We start from the raw sequence: 19,256 nt of genomic DNA on the forward strand, positions 1-19,256 counted from the left end.
TTCTACCTTGCAAGTCTGGCTAGACCAGAGGATGTACACTGGTACAGATAGGAACTGGGAATCCAGGGAGGATGATCTCTTCAGGACCAGTGGTGTAATTTGCGATTCTGGGAGTGTAGAGGGAGAGTGGGTTGGAAAGGGGGAACCGATTACAAGGATCTACATGTGACCTCCTCCCTGGCGTACAGACAACAGAAAAGGGGGTGAAGAGAGATGTCAGACAGGGCAAGATATGACAAAATAATTATTTACTAATTATCAAGGGCTCAGGAGGGAGGGGAGAGCAGGGAGGGAGGGAAATAATGAGGACCTGATGCCAGGGGCAAATATTTTGAGAATAATGAGGGCAATGAATGTACAATTGTGCTTTACACAATTAATGTATATATGGATCGTGATAAGAGTTGTATGAACCCCTAATAAAACGATTTAACAAAAAAGAGTTTTCCGTCTTTTTGTATGTTCTACAAGAGTTTGTGTAGGATTGGTGTCAGTTTTTCCCTGAATGCTTGATAGAATTCTCCTGTGAAGCCATCTGGCTCTGGAATTTTTTTGTTGGTAATCACCCCCCGACCCCCCCTTAATAACTTTGTCTATTTTTTCCATTGCTATGGGTCTGTTGAGGTTCTTACATCCATCTGGGATAGTCTAGGGAGAGATTGTGTTTCCAAGTATTTGTCCATGTCTCCCAAGTTGTTTAGTTTGTTAGCATACAGGCCTTCATAGTACTGTGTAATTATCTTTTTTACTTCATTAGGGTTTGTTGTAATGTCCCCTGTTTCATCCCTCATCATTTCAATTGACATTTGTTCCTTTCTTTGGTGAGGTTTGCCAGAGGTCTGTCTATTCTGTTAATCCTTTCAAAGAACCAACTTTTAGCTGCATTAATTTTCCCCATGGTTTTCTTGTTTTCCTTCTGTATCTCAGCTCTGATTTTTATTATTTCTTTTCTTTTGCTATTAGTAGGGCTGTTCTGTCGACTGCTCTAATTGGAGTAAGTTTTGTGCCAGCATATCATCCATGAGTCTCTCTTTTTTCATGTGTGCTTTTATTGCTATCAGCCTCCCTCTGATAAATGCCTTAGCTGTATCCCAAAGGTTTCTGGTACATCGTATTTTCATTCTTATTGGTTCCAAGAAACTTCCTGATTTCATCTCTGATCTGGGCCAATACCCACTCATTTAGCAATAGAGGATTCTTCATCTTCCAATTGTTTGCCCTTGTTTTCTTCATCGTCCTTTTGTTGATTTCCAGCCTTATAGCACAGTGATTGGAGAGAGATGTCTGCATAATCTCTATATGCTTGAATTTACTCAGGTTCGATTTATACCCCAGCATGTGGTCTATTTCGAATATGTGCCATGTGGGCCCGAAAAGAATGTGAACTTTTTTGCATTTGGGTGGAAAGCTCTGGAAATGTCCATCAGGTCAAGTCATCCAATTGTGCTGCTTAGATCTGCAGCCCCCTTGTTGCGTTTCTTTCCCAGTGATCTGTCTTTTTCAGAGGGTGGTGTATTAAAGTGACCTACTATAATTGTTGAGCCTGTGATTTCTTTTTAATCTTTTGGAGTGTTTGATTTACATATTTCACAGATCTCATGTTGGGCTTATATATATTATGTTTACTGGTTCGTGGTCTACTGTTCCCTTTAGCATTATATAGTGCCCCTCCTTGTCTCTTGTTATAGCCTGTACCATAAGATCAATTTTGTCAGATAGTAAGATCACTACCCATGCTCTTTTTGCCTTGCCGTTTGCTTGGTATATTTTTCTCCAGCCTTTAATTCTCAACCTGTTTTTGTCTGCAAAGTTGAGATGTGTCTCTTGTAGGTAGCTGATTATGTTTTCTAAGCCAGTCTGTTAGCCTCTGCCTTTTAATGCTTGAGTTCAGGCCATTGATAATCACTGTTGTTACATCTATCTGCGGACTCTGTGATGTCATCTTGTACCTTTTGTATTGGGTGTTTTCTTACCTACCTACCTACCTACCTATCATATCCATTTGTGTTGTGTGTGTGTGTGTGCGTGGTTTATGTTTGCCTTCTTTCCACTATTGAGCCAATGCTGTCTTGGGGGCTGTTTTCTCTTTGTCGCCCTATGGGTGGAGTTGTTGTATGTGATGGTCTCTTATTTACACTCAGTGAGTGTTGATCTTATGCCCATACTAGATCGTCAAGGATCTTTTGTAGGGCTGGGTTTCTTTTTATATATTCTTTGAGTTTTTCTTTGTCTGGGAAGACTTTTACATCTATCATAATAGATAATTTGGCCGGGTACAGTATTCTTGGGTTTGCGTTATTTTCCTTCAATTTTTCGAATATGTTTCTCCCTTCCCTCCTTTTCTTCATGGTGTCCGCTGATAGGTCTGAACATACTCTTATTTGTGTACCTTTATATGTGACTATTTGCTTTTCCCTAGCTGCTCTTAGGATCTTCTCCTTTTCCTCATAGTTCCATAATTTAACTATTATGTGTCTTGGTGACTTCTTCTTGGTATTCAGTCTGGCTGGTGTTCTTCAGCCTCCTGAATGGTTACCTGATTTTCATTTATTAAGCTGCGGAAGTTTTCCTCTAAGAATTCCCTTGCTATTTTTGCTGTTGACTTCTTTGTTGTGTCTTGTTCCAGTAGTCCAATTATTCTGATATTGTTTCTTTTCATAGCATCAGACATGGCTCTCTGTTTTTCTTCAACTTCTCTGATTGTCTTATTTGACTGCTTTTCCCATTTGTTGACATCTGCTTGGTTATTCTCTTAAGCCTCTGGTGAGATTCTCTTCCTCCTCAAGTCTGTTGGCAAGGTCTATCAATCTGCCACTGGATTTTGTAATTTCATCGCTTAAGCTTTGTATTTCCCTTTGGTGTGTTGCCTTTATCTCCTCTTTCATTTCATCCTTTTTCTGTATTGCTTCCCTCATATCCTGTATGATTCCAAGCAGCATTCTGAAAATTTATTTCAGTGGCAGTTCAATATCTGCTTCTTCTATGTACATCATTAGGTTCATGACTTCTTCTGGCATTGTCTTCTATTTCTCCTGCTTTTTCATTGAGGCTGTTAGGGCTGGTTGCTGTTTACGTGTTGTTTTAGAGGATCCAGGAGCCATCTTCCAGCATTGAAGAGCACTGGGCTCTCTCTTGGGGGCCTCATATGAGTGCTTCTATGAACTACCTGCAGTTAGCTGCACTGGAGGGTTGGGGGTTGGGCTACTTCTGTATCTTCCTGTGATTTCACTCTTACCCTAGATGACCAGTATTCCGTTATTTGGAATGTGAGTTGGATAGTCCATCTTTTTCCATCCTGCCAGTAGAGAATCTTATTGATACTCTCCCTAGGTATAACAATCATAATGTTGTCTTTTATTAGCCCCTGGTACTAATTTTTTAAAAACCTGTTGAGATAGGGATTTTGGACCAATGTAGGCTAACTCCATATCACAGTACCTGAATTATTCACTTGTACAGAATCAGTCTTTTCATGGCTGATTGCTCTTTATATGGGGATTCATTGTTGGGGGAAATTTACAATGAAATTCACTAAGAATGTCAGTCAGAGGCTTGCCAGAATATATATATATATAAAATTTGCCATCAAGTTTTATTGGAAGTTCTGGGGGAAGAAATGGGATTAAGGGTACCACCCCTTGGTACTGGGGCCTCTGCAGGAGGGCAGGAAGCCCAGGACTCAGAGGGCCCTGGTGGTGGCCAGGTCCTTGTAGTGAGCATCCTGGCCCTTGAGTAGGCTGCGATAGGTGACGATCTCCTGCTCTAGCCGTGACTTGATGCCCAAGAGCAGCTGGTACTCCTGGTTCTGCCACTCCGTGTTGGAGCGCACTTCGCTCAGCTGGGCCTCCATGCTACTGACCATCGCCTGGATCTGCGCCAGATGGGCTCCCAAGCGCGCCTCCGTCTCCGCCAGGGTACCTTCCAGGGCAGCTTTCATGCTCAGCTGTGACTGCAGCTCAATCTCATGGCTCTGGAGCATCTGCCGCAGGTCAGTTACCTCCGTGTTGCTGACCCGGGGCTTCTCTGTGTGGACATCGACCTCCAGTTTCAGCTCCTCAGTCCTCCTGATGAACCATGCGTCCGCATTCTTCCGGTTCTTCTCGGCCATGAGCTCATCCTGGCTCCTCATGTCGTTCAGGATCTTGCCCAGATTGATGCCTGGTGTAGAATCTACCTCCACGCTGACTTGGCCCCCCCACCTGGTCCTTCAGGATGCTGATTTCCTCCTCGTGGTTCTTCTTCAGGAAGGCCAACTCCTCCTTCAGTCCTTCGATCTGCATCTCCAGGTTGGCGCGGTCCAGCGTCAGCTCGTCCAGCACCTGGTGCAGCCCGTTGATGTCCGCCTCCACGCTCACGCGCAGGGCCTGCTCCGTCTCGAACTTGGTGCGGAAGTCATCCGCCGCCAGGCGGGCGTTGTCGATCTGCAGCACGACCTTGGAGTTCTGGATGGTAGCACCGAGAATCTGGTCCCGCAGGTCCTCGATGGTCTTGTAGTACAGTAGTGGTTGTAGTCGCTGGCGGGCCCCGGGCCCTGCTTCTGGTACCAGTCGCGGATCTTCACCTCAAGGTCGGTGTTGGCTGTCTCCAGGGCGCACACCTTGTCCAGGTAGGATGCCAGGCGGTCGTTGAGGTTCTGCATGGTGATCTTCTCGTTCCCAGAGAGGAGGCCGTCGGACGTGGACAGGACACCCGCATAGCCGTTGCCGTAGCCCCCCGGAGGAGGACGAGGACACGAAGCGAGCGGACGACATGGACACGCCGCGGCCACCAGAGCCTCCATGGATGCTGGGCGCGGAAGTGGCCACCAACTCTAAAGAGCATGGAGCCGCTGCCCATGTCCCCAAAGAACAAGGCGGACGAAGACTGGCGGTAGCTGTAGGAAGCCATGGCGAGATTGAGTCGGAGAAGGCAGGAGATGCTGGCCTTTGGAGCTGTGGCTGCAAGAGTGTCGGGGCCCTCACCTGGCGCCTTTTATACCCTGGGCCAGAATATATTTTAATACAGCATATAGGGCATTGATGTGAGAAGATCATGTTTGTGTGTCTGCCAACAGTTTTACCATCTTGGTACAGCTGTCTTCTTCCTCAGACACCATGTATTTTCCTTCTGAAGGCCTCAGGTTACAGGTGTGTCTGAGGTAAGAGTCCAGTTCACCCAGTGGAGTGTGCCCTGAAGATCCAGGATTCAGTGCTCCCAGTGTTCCACAGCACCTGGCCTGGGTTCCAGAATCTGCCCAGAAACCCAGGCCACTGTGCCCCATTCAGTACATACCACCTGGGACACTCCCTACCTAGAGTTCCCCAAAGCATTTTCAGGCAGATTGTTACTTTTGTGTGAAAACCTTTCCTTCATTTTCTACAGGAGTGATCTCATATAATACGTGTCCTTTCGTGACTCATGTCACTCAGCCTGGTACACTCCCCATAAAGAGCCGTGTTGGTGCAGTGAGTAATCGTTGGACTGCTGACCACAGATCAGTAGTGCAATCACTGGCTGCCCCAGGGGGAACGATGAGCCTGTCTGCTCCCACAGGAATCCTGTGGAAGTGGACCACATAGCACTTGTTGAAATGTACTTACAAAGCAGTTGTTACTGTTTTTCAGATTTTTAAATGTCTTCCAGGTTCATTCATGTAATAAGGTGTTTTGCTGATTCATTCTTAATTCTTTAATGTTGCATAGTATTCCATTTTGTGTATGTACCATTATTTGTTTATCCCTTATCCAACGAGCATTTAGGTTTCCAACATTTTGCTATGGTGAATAGTGCAACGAACATGTGTGTCCATTTATCAATTTGTGTCATGGGTTTTATTTCTCTAGGATCACTACCAAGTAGTGGGATTGCATAGTATTTTTCTTTCCATCTTTAGAGGAAGTGCTCTATTATTTCCCACGGTGGTGGTACTGCCTCACAGTCCCACCAGCAGCCTCTCCACACCCTCACCAGAATGTGATGTTATCTATTTGTTTTTAAAACTTTTCTATTAACGCTGGGGTGAGATTATGTATGTTTTTGGTGTTTTGATATGCATCTCTCAAAGGCTAACGATCATGAGCATGTTTATGTCTGGTGAAGAAAAGAAGGGTTTTGGGTTCCAAAAATTTTATCCATTCAAAAAGATCAATCCATATGAAACAATTGTCTGTTCCAGTCTTTGTCATTTTCATACTAATGTCCAATTTAATCAACCCGGCACTAGTTAACTACTTGATCATTCCAGTGAATGATGTTCTAATGGAAAGTTAGGGTTTGTATCTGCCATTGGCCATTTAGCAGTGGCTCTGGCCATATTAACCTTGGTAAATAGGAGTCAATGTTCCTGAGGATTTGCCTAACTTCTACCCTACAAAAATGTAGGGACCTGCCAACTCGGTGAAATTTGGGAAGTTCAAGTAGTCTGGGGTCTGTTGAGATGTTTCCTTCTACCACCAAGAAGCACATTCCTGCGGCATAGTCAATTTGTTCTTGAACTTATTTAATAAGGATAGGAGTGAGTGCGGAAAGAAATTGACTGATAGCCACATGATTGTTAGGTTATACTTGTGATTTTTAAGATTATTCTTGGCTAAAGAGTTCATTTACAACTCATTTATTTCCTTCCTCTGCATTTCAGAGAGGTCTGTCCACAGTCTATCACAGATCAGACCAGCATACTCATTGGCCACTTCCCACAATCAACGTAGATCTAAACCTTGGGTCTCTCCTTCCTGAATGTTCCAAAATGAACATTCAGGTGCCTTGTTGAAAGTTCTGCCCATTAGAATGGAATGTTTCTTTATCACTGATGCTCAGCACCACTCCAAGGTGGATCTGTGATATTACAACTATTAACTTTCAGGTAGTATGACTTTATTTTTGTAGAACCATTTGTAAACCAAGCTCAAAGATTGTGTGCGTGTTTGTGTGGTGTATTTCTCAGTCACCAGATCAACTCCTCATGTGGCCATACCACAGGTGCAGATTGAGAGGGAAAAAGTAAAGGAGCAAGAATCTTGGTCATGGGCAAATGAGTCATTTGTTCCTTCAGTACCTATTTGGGCCACATCTTCTTTGCAGATTTGATCTGCAAAGGCTGTTGTGTACATCAACTGTAAGCCTTTGTGGGTCAGAAAACAGGACCAGTGTGGTGCTTCTGATTCTGTCAGTTACTGGTACTTATTCCAAGTATCATTCTGGAACTGGAAGATTTGGGGAATGGACCCGAGCTAAAATTCCATTGCTCACCTGACCTTCATAAATCTTCGTTCTGACTTGAATCCAACCAGAGGCATGTTGGAAGAAAAGTCTGGCTGTGTACTTCAGAAGATTGCAGCCCTGAAAACCCTGTGGAGTGCAGTTCTCTACAGACACATGGGTTTGCCATGAATCAGAGTTGACTCAATGGCAGTTGATTTAGTTGGTGGTTTGTTTTGTTTTGCTTTTCGGTCTTTGTGGGGTTGGGGGTGGTTAGGTTTCATTCAAGTAGCAGAGAGAGTGAGAGAGAGAGAGAAAGAAACAGCAGCAGCAGCTACTAAAGCTACTACCCGGCCACTTGAGCTAATACTGGCATGCTGTCTTAAGACTCTGCTAAATGAGCCCATATTAATACATTCAGCCCAGTCCAGTACTGTTTTCTCTCACCCCTACCAGATACCCTCAGCCATCCCTACACAGATTCCCACTTTCTATGGCTATAAATTGGCAAAATTTTGTAATTCTTTTGGTATATGTGGCACCTCTTCATGAACTGCCCTCCAACGTTAAGACATGTTGGTGTACTTAGCTTTAAGTTGTTTTTCTGGCATTCCACGGAATGCAGGACTTCCTTGTTGGTGGGTTCAAACTGCTGACTTTGTGGTCAGCTGTCCAACATAACCCACTTGCCGCCCAAAAGGTAAAATATAAAGTTTAGTTCCACAGCAGAAAGATGAGTTTGTCTACTCCCATAAAGATATAACGTCTCAGAAACAGAAAGGGACAGTTCTACCCTGTCTTATAGGGTCATTATGAGTCAGAATTGACTCAGGGGCAGTGAGTTTGTTGTGTGAATGTCCTGGGGCTATAGCATTGAGGTTATAGAATTAGCACAATGCTATCTGATAGAACTTTCTGTAGTGATGGAAATACTCTGTAATATCAACACTGCTCACATGTGACCATTGAGCAAATATGAAGTGTAGCTAGTTCACCGAGGAATTGAATTTTTAATTTAAGTATATTTAAACTTAAATAGCTTCATGTGCTTACATACTATATTAAGTAGTACAGATCCAGATGCGGTAAAAACTGGTAGAGATAAGTTCTTAGAACAAGGGTGCTCACATTTTTTCAGCATGTGAGCTACTTATAAAATGATCAAGTCAAAATGATCTACCAACTACAAAAATGCAAAACATATTTATTTATTACATTTATAAATGCATTGAGAATTCTTTAGATGTACAATGTATGTTTATGTACCTTGCATAACCTAATGAGTCCATATTGCACAACAAGACACAGTTAACTCTGTATATTATTTGTCATTTCCTGAGTTTACTCTGATGATTTACACTGAATGGAATGAGCCAGGGATGCATAGTTTGGACAGGAGCTGCTGACAGCCAGCCTCAAGCACACTTCCAAATGATCACCAGTCATGGTGGAACGGTACTTGGACTTAATGATCTTTGTGTGGGAAAAGGCTGACTCACATACATACGTAGAGCCAAGTAATGCAGTCAAGGAGGTAGTACATTTTCTCATGTTTGGGTACTTTCCCTCTGCGAGTAAGTTCTAGAACTGTTGCTGCGTTCTGGACTTCAGCTGAATGTCGGCTTGTCGTGTCAAAATCTCCCATTCCGTGTGGAAGTGATACGTTTTTGTCTTCTTACGTGGTCCAGCTCCCTCACTCATTTTAATACCCTTTCTTATGTTTAAGAGAAAAAAAACCAAGGTCTAAAAATTGGCGATCGCTTCCCTTGTCAGTTTTGCTACACTTAGCGCAGTTGTTTGTGCATGTGTTTGACACCTAAGATTGCATCTGATTGGCTGCGCAGTATATGAATTAAGTGACGGGATGGATGATAGGCTTACGTCTATTTTTTTAATGCCCTGTGATCTACTCACATTACATTTGCAATCAACTAATAGATGGCGACCCACATATTGAGCACCCCTGGCTTAGAAGCATCAGCAGTTTCTGCAACAAGCTTGGGCAGGCAGACCATTGCAAGTTCTTTAGTTAAGAGGAGACGATCCTCAGATTGGGTCGACGGGCGTCTACTGACAAGGGAAAGAGACATACATTTAGAGGTTCAAGGATCTCATTCTAATTTTCGAGTGCTTTAGTTATAGAGCCCTCGTGGTTTAGTGGTTATGTTTTGAGCTGTGATGCCCATGGTCGGCAATTCAAAACCACCAGCAGCTCCTTGGGAGAAAAACGGCTTTCTACTCCTGTAAGCAATTACAGTCTTGGAAACCCACAGTGGGTCACTATGAGTCAGCATTAACTCAATAGCTGTGAGTTTGGGTTTTGGTTGGTTATTGAAATTTATAAAGCCAAGGGTTTATTCATTACAAATATAATTTTTTCAACAACAACAAAAAAGTGATTATACACGTAGACCACACTGAATGGAATACAAAGGATTCAAATAAACTGCATCTTTGGGAGCAGATTATGGAGAAGCTCAATATCATCAGTTACTACAAGGCCAGAGGCTGACAACAGAGCAGATCAATTGCTCATTTGCAAGTTCAAGTTATAAGTCCATAGAGCCAAAATAAAACCGTGGATGTATCCCTCCTGGGTTTAGAGACCACTTCAAGAGTCAGTTTGAAGCATTGAAGATGAGTGTCCAAAGACCACGTGAGTTGTGAGATGACACAAAGGACATCATGCATTAAGGGGGCAAAGCTCATTAAAAAGACAGAAAATAAAGAAGAGACCAAAATGGATGTGAGAAGAGACATAGGGCTTTGCTCCTGGACTTGAATAGTTAAAGCAAAAGGAAGAAATGATAAATAAGCAAAGAGAAGATTTCCAAGGCAGCTTGAAGAGGCAATATGAAAGAACTGGAGAAAAAATTCAATCCTTGAGTGGCCATATTGAAGGATGCCATGGATAAAAATATGAATGATGCAGGATGCATCAAAGGAAGAAGGAAGGAACACACAGAATCACTATACCCAAACAGATTCGTGAATGTTCTACCGTTTCAAACAGATCTGATGATCAAGAGTAGATGGTATTGAAGGAAGCGGTCCAAACTGCATTTCCTTAAAAGCATTGGTGAAAAACAAGAGTCCATGTATTAGTGGAACACTAGTTAAGATATCTCAACAAGTGGATGCAATGCTGATATGCTCACTGGTCTATGGCAAGAATTTTAGAAGACTTTACCAAGCATGTAAAATCCATCTGGCTAACCAACTGGAAGAGATCCATACTTGTGCTTATTCTAAATACAGGTGATCTGACATAATGTGGAAATCATATAATAATATCATTAATATCACATAGAAGTAAAATTTTGTGAAAATTACAATCAGTTGCAAAAGTACGTAGGAAGCTGCCAAGAACTCAAGCCACGTTTAGAAGAGGATATGAAAAGAAGGCTATCATTGTCAATATCATATGAATCTTGTCTTAAAGCAGAGAATGCCAGAAAGATGTATGTTAAGCTGGGTTGTCTAGAGAAACAAAACCAATGATACTCATAGATAAATATGAAAGAGATTTATATCAAAAAGTAAATGAGGAAGGCAGTCCAGCCCAGTCCAACTTAAGTCCATGGATCTGATGCTACTCGGTCTCCCCGAAAATAAGACAGTGTCTTACATTAATTTTTTCTCCCAAAGATGTACTAGGTCTTATTTTCAGGGGATATCTTATTTTTCCATGAAGAAGAATATGGTACACATTTATTATTTATTGTTTTATTAAAAGAGACCTTGCATTTCCTGTCTGCTCTGGCTGCGGCCAACAGTGAGCTGCGCGGCGATGCCCCCTGCTACGGTCCAGAGTTACAGTAGCTTCGGGGGCCCTTATTTTGGGTGAGGTCTTATTTTTGGAGGGGTGCCTTATATTTCAGCGAGAGGCAAAACTCTAAGTAGGTCTTATTTTCGGGGGATGTTTTACTTTCGGGGAAACACGGTAACTGGAGCCCTCTTCAGACTGACGTGGCTGCAGTCCAATGACGTAGAATGTTGAAGCAGGAGGAAGTTCACAGGTGGTAGGTGCAGAGTAGTGTGGCTTCCAGACCAGTGGAAACATGGTAAAGCACAAACAGGTCTTGGGTTCAGGCGGTCAACATGGGTCCTCTGGAGGCAGCCACAGAACCCCAGCAAGCAGGAAGGCAAAGGGCAGAGAGGAGAAGGACCAGTTTCCCGAATCTCTCTTATAAAAAGTCTACCTCCACAGGGAGGCATCATCAGGCTCTGACTTCACCCCTACATGGTCACACAAATTCAAGTTGACGTAAAATCTAGCTGCGAAAGATATTTCTCACTGCCATTGAGTCAATCAATGCTGACTTATAGCGACTGTGGCAGTTACATGATCTCCTTTTTTAACTTGAGCGAAGGGGTGGAGTCTAGCCTGTCAATCAGGTTGCAGCTTGATAACCTCATTTGGAGGCGGGACAGGGATAAATCGCTCACTAGAGGCCAGACCCTCTCTCTCTACCTTCCCTTTTCTGCTGTTGAGACACTCAGAGAGCTGGTAGAGAGACACATGGAGAACCGTGTCTGAGTTGGGATACTTCCACCTACACTGGATCCACAAGACCTTCTACCCACTGCCTGTGATCTTCCTGCATTCGGCAGCATTGTATGTGTTGCGTGAGTCTGAAGAGGAATTTATAGACTAGTATTGGATATATAGGCTATTATTGGACATATGGACTTGATCTGGGCTGGGATATTTTCTTAATATGCAGTTACTCTTTGAACATGCAGCCCTGGATGCTGGAGCAGCCGTGTGGAGACCCCTGCCAGTGCTGAGATGCTTACATGTTCACTGATTTGGCTTTCCGACTAGTCGGTGTCATTGTGTGTGTTTTGTGAGATTGAGGAGGACTTTGTAGATTGGTGTCAGACATCGGGCTAATGTTGGGCTTATGGGCTTGGACAGTACTGGGTTGGGATGCTTTCTTAATGTACACTTATACCCTTTATGTAAATAAAACTGTCCTATATACATACGAGTTGCTATGGATTTGTTTCTCCAGTCTGTCTAGACCAGGCGTCCTCAAACTGGGCCACATGCAGCCTGCCGAGGACATTTATCCGGCTCTCTGGGTGTTTTTGCCATGTTTGAATTTTTACTTCAAAATAAGATATGTGCCGTGTGCATAGGAATTTGTTCATGGTTTTTTTTTAAATTATAGTCTGGCCCTCCAATACGTCTGAAGGACAGTGAACTGGCCCCCTGTTTAAAAAGTTTGAGGACCCCTGGTCTAGACTAACACAGTATGTTATCAGGAGGTGCCCTGGAGAATGGCATCATGCTTGGTAAGTGGATGATCAGTGAAAAATAGGAAGATCTTTTACAAGATAGGTGGGCACAGTGGCTGCAACAATGAACTCAAACATAAGAATGATTGTGAGGATGGCCCAGGGCCAGGCGGTGTTTTGTTTGGTGGCTGTGAGTGGGAATTGACCCAATGGCCCCTAACAGTAACAACAACACTTCTCTAATAAACCACATAACCATGAATGAGCATGATCTCTGAGTTCTGTGTTGTCATTGCAATTTTATAGAATCCTGCAGAGAAATCGAGAGTGTTGCGGAAAAGATCGTTGGTGTCTGAATTGGTAAAAATGTGTTGGAGGGTAGATGGCTGATGCTAATGGTCTTGAGTCTCTCTCCTCCCACTGAACTTAGAAAATGTCAGACAGTACACCCATGCCATTTTAGCAAAGTCCATCACACTCAGTTTGCCATTCTAATGTTGTCTCTAGCGTAAATCCCATTAATCTTTTGCCTTGCCTGCCATCCTGTTGTTGTTAGGTGCCATAGAGTTGGTTCCGACTCACAGCGACCCTACAACAGAATGACACACTGCCCAGTCCTGTGCCACCCTCACAATTGTTCTTATGTTTGAGGCCATCCTTGTCTCAAACCATAGTCATTGTGTCCGTCCATCTTGTTAAAATCGTCCTCTTTTTTGCTGCCCCACTGCTTTACTAAGAATGTTGTCCTTCACCAGGGACTGGTCTTGCCTGCCATCCTAGCTCTTCCTTAATGCAACTTGCTCTTGAACCTGGCCTGCCATGTGCTACTAAGGTAAGGTGACCAGATTTTAACATTGGTAAAGCAGGACACCATTGATAAAACTCCTATCCTGGTGAAATAGCCACATGGCAGCCGAAAACCGTATACCCTAGCTTGTCATGCATTCTTTCCAAAAATTGGGACTTTTAAAAAACGTCACGGGACGCGGGAAAAATTGTTAAAAATCGGGACTGTCCCGCCAAAAGCGGGGCGTCTGGTCACCTTATACTAAGGTCATCCAGAGTTTCTCATCTTCAGCACAAGTGACCTTTTAGATGGGGTCATTCTAATTCATAGGACAGTGGAACACTGTCCTGTGCACTGTAGGATGTTTAGCATTGTTCTTGACCTCTGTCACCAGTTGTGACCACCGACAGTGTATTTAGACATTGTCAAATGATCCTGAGGGGCAAATTCACCCTAGTTATCAACTTCAGGTCAGGCAATAAATCTAGGTGGTGATTTGGTCTATAATTAATTGATTATTATTCTTAAACTCTTTTCTTTTTGAATGCTTCCCTTTCAGGCACTGTTGAGTGCTTTTTATATGGCTGTTTAATGTTGTGAGGACAACACTATAGGAATGCCCATGTTCTTTATCACACACTCCCCAAACCAAAATATGAATGACATCCTCTGGAAAATGCTAGTGAGCCAACTAATTTCCTAGAAAACTGATGCATAATGAGAAAGAATCAAACATTTCTTATGAGAGTTTCTTATGTGAATTTTATCCCCGTCTATAGGAGAAGTTCCTATTTATAGTAGTATTCCAGCTGATAAGGAAGGCATGGTAGATTTATAAAAACCACTTTACACCCCCTAATTAGTTAATGAATTTAGGCAGTGATCATCATTCACTGTTAATATCACCTCCCACCACATCCCCCCCCAAAAAAAGTCCAGAGATACTCTACCTTTTGATGGATCACACCTATGAGGTGGTATTCCTGTGCCACCCCCACCCCCCAGTACACAATCAAGCAAGAAGCAGTTTGAATGTGATCAAGTCTCTAATGTCAGCTAGTTTGTTAAGAATAGACTCCATTCAGAGATGCTATGGAAATGTAACTTTCAATTCTAGGCAGTCGCTGAATGGATGGTTTAGATTTCTTAATGAGTAAATTGCATGAAAATAAAAGAGGCAGAATAGTAGACTATAGATTAAAAGAGACTTAAAAGACATATCATTTAGTCACATTATGTGGCTTTAATTTGGATCCTTAATTTACAGACAAAGAGAAAATTAGAAATATGAACACTTTATAGATAATCAGGAATCCTGTGGGGGAGTTTTTAATTTTAGAATTACAATAAAATTGAAATTTTATTATTTTTAAAGTGATATCTCATCTTTCATAGAATATGTTAAAATATTTATAGTTAAAATAGTATTTGAGTTTCACACAAATAAGCCAAGAGCAGAAGTCAGTGAAAATGGACTATATATTGAAACTGGATTAGATATACATGATGGTTCATTTTGCAATTCTCTCCATTCTTATGTATACTTTAGTTTTCTCAGTTATAGAAGTTTAATAAAAAGCTACCACTTACTATAAAATTGTGTCCTAACATGAATAGCCATATTCAGATGGCGCCAAAATTACAAGTAGATTCCACCATAATAATTAAAATGTTTCTTTGGCTCAGGGTGTTATTAAATGTGGAGTTGAGTTTTCTTTAGGAAAAATAAAATGTCAAAAATTATAAGTAAGGAATATGATTGTACGGCTTTTTAAAAATGGTCTAATAATTTGTGAAAATATTTACCTAAAACCTTTCATTTTTAAGTGTATATGATTTGAGTGTTTTGCCCTTTTGTTTCCCAATCTCTCCTTTCAAAGGGAAACATTGGTTAGAGGGAATTTGCCAGAGGCTTAATGCATCTGAGAGAGGACTCTGCAAATGGTTTTTGGACTTTGTTATCCATAGCCTTCTGCAAACCAAGTGCTCAAAGTTTAAGCTCTAGTATAACTCTCTCCTATGGACTTTGACTTTATCATTTATAATCCTTGGATCACACACGCTGGTGTGCTTCTTCTCTGTGGGGTGGGCTTAGCAGACCTCTCTCTTAGTTAGCTCCTTGTTTTAAGACAAGCCTGTAAGACTGCAGATGTTTTCTTTCTGATTGCTGGGCATCGTCTGATTTCTTCACACCTTGCTATAGCGCCCTTACCTTCAGTTTTTTCTTCATGAGCGTAAATATCGAATAGGACCACATCATAAGAACCAATTGTTTATAGATTGGGGCTATGATTAAGTACAAGCACAAAATTCATTCATGTTTGTAGTTTATGTACCCGGTCTACTTTACAGACAGTGTGATCGTTATTTCATGTCAACTTGGTAAACACGTGTAGGGGTGGAGTCAAGCCTTTCCATCAGGCCACAGCTTGATGATGCCTCCTTGTGGGTGTGGCCCTCTCATGAGGAATCTGGGAATTTCCTCTCGCCTTGAAGGTGGGCCACACTCCTGCTTCACTTTCTTGCTGTTGAGACCCAGAGAGCTGGAGGAACCACGTGGAGACCCACACCATTGCTGAGATGCTTCCACCACTATTGGATCCACAAGACTTTAAATCCACCAGCCTATTATCTTCCTGCATTTGGCACCACTGCATGTAGCTGTGTGAGTCTGAAGAGGGATTTACGGAGTAGTGTCGGACTTAAGGAGTTGACCTAGACTGGTCTGTTTTCACAATATACAATTGCTCTGATAGCAAGCTTTCTCTTACACATATATGAGTGTCACTGGATTTGTTTCTCTAGTCATCTAACACAGGCAGCATTATCATTTTATAGAGGAATACTAGCGATAATCCCCATGGGGCTGTGGTAATTCTATTGATAGTATGTAGTCCTCAGGATCTGCTGATACACTTACTGTACAGTTGGTATATTGATTATTTTCTTTACTGCTGGTGTAAGTTATCTATTCCAATATAAATCACTCCAAAACTTAGTTGTTCTCTATACAGTTTACTCTATTTTCAAGAAGAGGAATGAAAAATACTGTACGTATTCTTGCTAAAGTGATAAAAGCCTTACTGCCAGATATTGTGTGCTTGGCAGAGGCTTACTGCTATCTGTATTGTAATTCCCCCCTCCTTTTTTTGTTTTTCCTTCTCATTCTACCTTTTCATTATTCCTGGCATAACTGAGCCCTACCTTTTAATGTTTGTTTTAAAAAAACATCATTCCTTCCACATAGATTTTTCAACTGCAATTTCCTTCATTCTGTTTCATTATCACTCATTTACTTCCTTTCTGCCCACCTGAGGATGATTGGTTTCTCTCGTATATATTTGACTCAATCCCACTTTCATCTCTAATATTGGCCTCCAATTTTTTTCGTTCATTCTTTCCCCTCATTAATGAGCATTCACTGTGCCATCTTGAATGGTTGAACCACTAACCATTTGACAGAACAGCATTGTTAGAACCATAGCACTGATTGGTTCGTGTGAAAGCAGTGAAGGCTTTTGTAGTACAAACTAACCCCAAACCACTGGCATAGAATGAATTCTGACTCAGAGGGATCCTGTATAGGGCTTCGGAAACGAGATCTTTCTAGTAGAAGGTAGCCTTCCTTGTCCTGTGGAGCAGCTGGTGATTTTGAATCACCCTCTTTCTGGATAGCAGCACCATGCCTAATTCACAGTGCTACCAAAGCTCCTTTATTGCAGCACAGTCATTTAAAAATTACTAGTTGTAGAATATGCATATTAAAAAAAAAGAATATGCATATTGAATTTTTTCCCTTGCTAACTAGTACAGTGAAGTAGTCTAATGCATTATTTTTGTTATTGTTTACATTAAAAGAACAAGGTGGGTAGGATAGTATCTATCTTCCATTTATAATGTTTATTGCTTTGTAAAATCCTGTTTATATATTAGGGTACAATACATCTTTTCTGACCAATTCGTAAAGGAAGCAGTTACCTCCAAGGCATCTGCTTTACCTATGACAAATCTAAGTGAGCTTTTTAGCAGCATTTTCCATAAGCAGGGCTAGACACAGCTTCATGAGGATGTGCTCCCAGCGGGTGACAGCGTGCCTTTAGACATGGCAGTCTGCATCAGCAGGAGAGAAACTAGCATTGGTGGTTCAGATACTTTACAAACAGACTCCCTGTTATCAGCATAGATTGTGGGAGTAGCGACATTTATTATTTTTATGAGTAAATGAGCTAAGCATGGCTTGTGCCCAAGGGATTCAGAGATGCTTCTAGACTGTAATCTTGGAAGGAGGGCTTTGTCTGACTTTGTATTTGATATGTTTTCTAATGGTCTACGCAAATTCAGGTGTTAATCCAACAGGCTTATACTTTTAGTAAAATGTTTTCACTCACTGAAGAAACACATCGACCTCCCCTCTAAAACCTAGAGAAAATACCATTTACTATCATACTTCTAGAGAAATACCATTTACTAGAGAAAATACCATTTACTATCATACTTCTCGAAGCTTGGACATTTCTTCATGGTTTTAAAGAAGATTGTTGTTTTAGGGACAGGCCATTGTCATGGCTGAATGATCTGTAATGCTTAACGACTGGGTTCTACTGGACCTTCTTGTGATTCAAGGCTATTCTAATTAATCCATAGCTTAAGTTGAACGTTGATTTCCCCTTACCTCCAAAACAAAGAGAAAGATGAAGAAAAGAGGAGACCTGGTCAGTGTCAAACATAGCAGTGGGACAATGAGCGAGAACTGGTCGTAGGGGAAGTAGGGAGAACCCCCAGAGGTTGTTTGCAGACATGAAAAGGAGATGAAAGGTATCCTGTATTTTTGTTGTTAGCAAGTAGCGTGATGTTGTTTAAGGCCCATGGTTCTTAGCTGCCAAAAAAACTAAGGCAGTACTTTATTCTATAGACAAAATTCAATTCAAAATGGATCAAAGTTTGTTAAATCTAACTTAGAAGAAAACAGGTGTAACTTCTCAGGACCTTGGATTTGGCAATGAATTCATAGATATCACACTTAAAATACAAGCATCAAAATAAAAACGGATTAGACTTTATTAAAATTTAAAACTTTTATGTATGACAAGCCATCATAAAGAGTAAAAAACACATGGAATGGGAGAAAATATTTGGAAATTATATATGAGATAAAAGATGAATATCAGAATATATATTTAAAAATTATGTCTATTGGTAAAATAGAAATTCAACAACATAGTAAATACCAGAAAAAGTTGGTAAGGATGTGGAGCAATTGTTAGTGAGAATATGAAATGGTGCATTCCCGTGGAAAGCTGGAGGCTCCTCAAAAAGTTAAACATGGATTTGTCAGTTATCCTAGCCATTTCACTTTTGGATATTGTCTTATGCTGGGAGCTTCTCTTGACTTGAGTAACTACGGAAGTGATGAACTTAAGCTTGGCAAGTTTCTGGCAGTAGAGGTAACTGAAGCAAGATTGGCAGGTAAGATGGCAGGATGCTAATTACTCCTAGGATAGGCAGGCAATGTGGCAGGCTACTGGCTCAACTCCATAGAACCGGAGATCAAAAGACAAGCCAGGTGCAGGAGCCAGACCCAGCAGAAGACAAGCATTTTCACAGCACCCATTTATAATGGAATCAAGTCACACCTCTAAGGAAATTTCCTTTCAATTGATTGACTGATCATAGCAGATCTCATGGAGATGATTATCAAATGTTAGATATCATCATAGGGAATTACTCGGTCTCAAGTGCCAAACCACTGAGAATCCTGGCCAGCGTGTTAACACAGAACCTTAAATCACAATATTTACCCAAAAGAATTGTAAGCAGAGACTAAAGCAGATACTTATGTACAGATGTTCATCGAATCATTATTCACAACAGCCTAAAGGTGGAAACAACTCTGAAAATACGCTAGTTGAACTATGCCAGACACAAAAGGACGTACAGTGTGTGGTTCTTTTTATATGAGTGATAGAGACAAAGTAGACTAGAGGTTACCATACCTGGGAGAGGAGAGGGAGAATGGAGACTTGTTCTTGGGATGAAGTTCTGGGAATAG

General features: G+C 41.7%; 1 protein-coding gene and 1 pseudogene across 1 annotated transcript in view; one reads left to right on the forward strand and one right to left on the reverse strand.

Annotated features, from left to right (window-relative positions):
* TPD52 (tumor protein D52) overlaps window positions 1-19,256 on the forward strand; it is a 177,476-nt gene that overhangs the window by 53,446 nt on the left and 104,774 nt on the right. The window lies entirely within an intron of this gene.
* Window positions 3,680-4,887, reverse strand: LOC101640420 (annotated as a pseudogene).

The sequence above is a fragment of the Echinops telfairi genome, unplaced genomic scaffold (genome assembly GCF_000313985.2).
Source record: "Echinops telfairi isolate 266 unplaced genomic scaffold, ASM31398v2 ScPeMD7_1;HRSCAF=3_0, whole genome shotgun sequence".
In the NCBI taxonomy this organism is placed as follows: domain Eukaryota; kingdom Metazoa; phylum Chordata; class Mammalia; order Afrosoricida; family Tenrecidae; genus Echinops; species Echinops telfairi.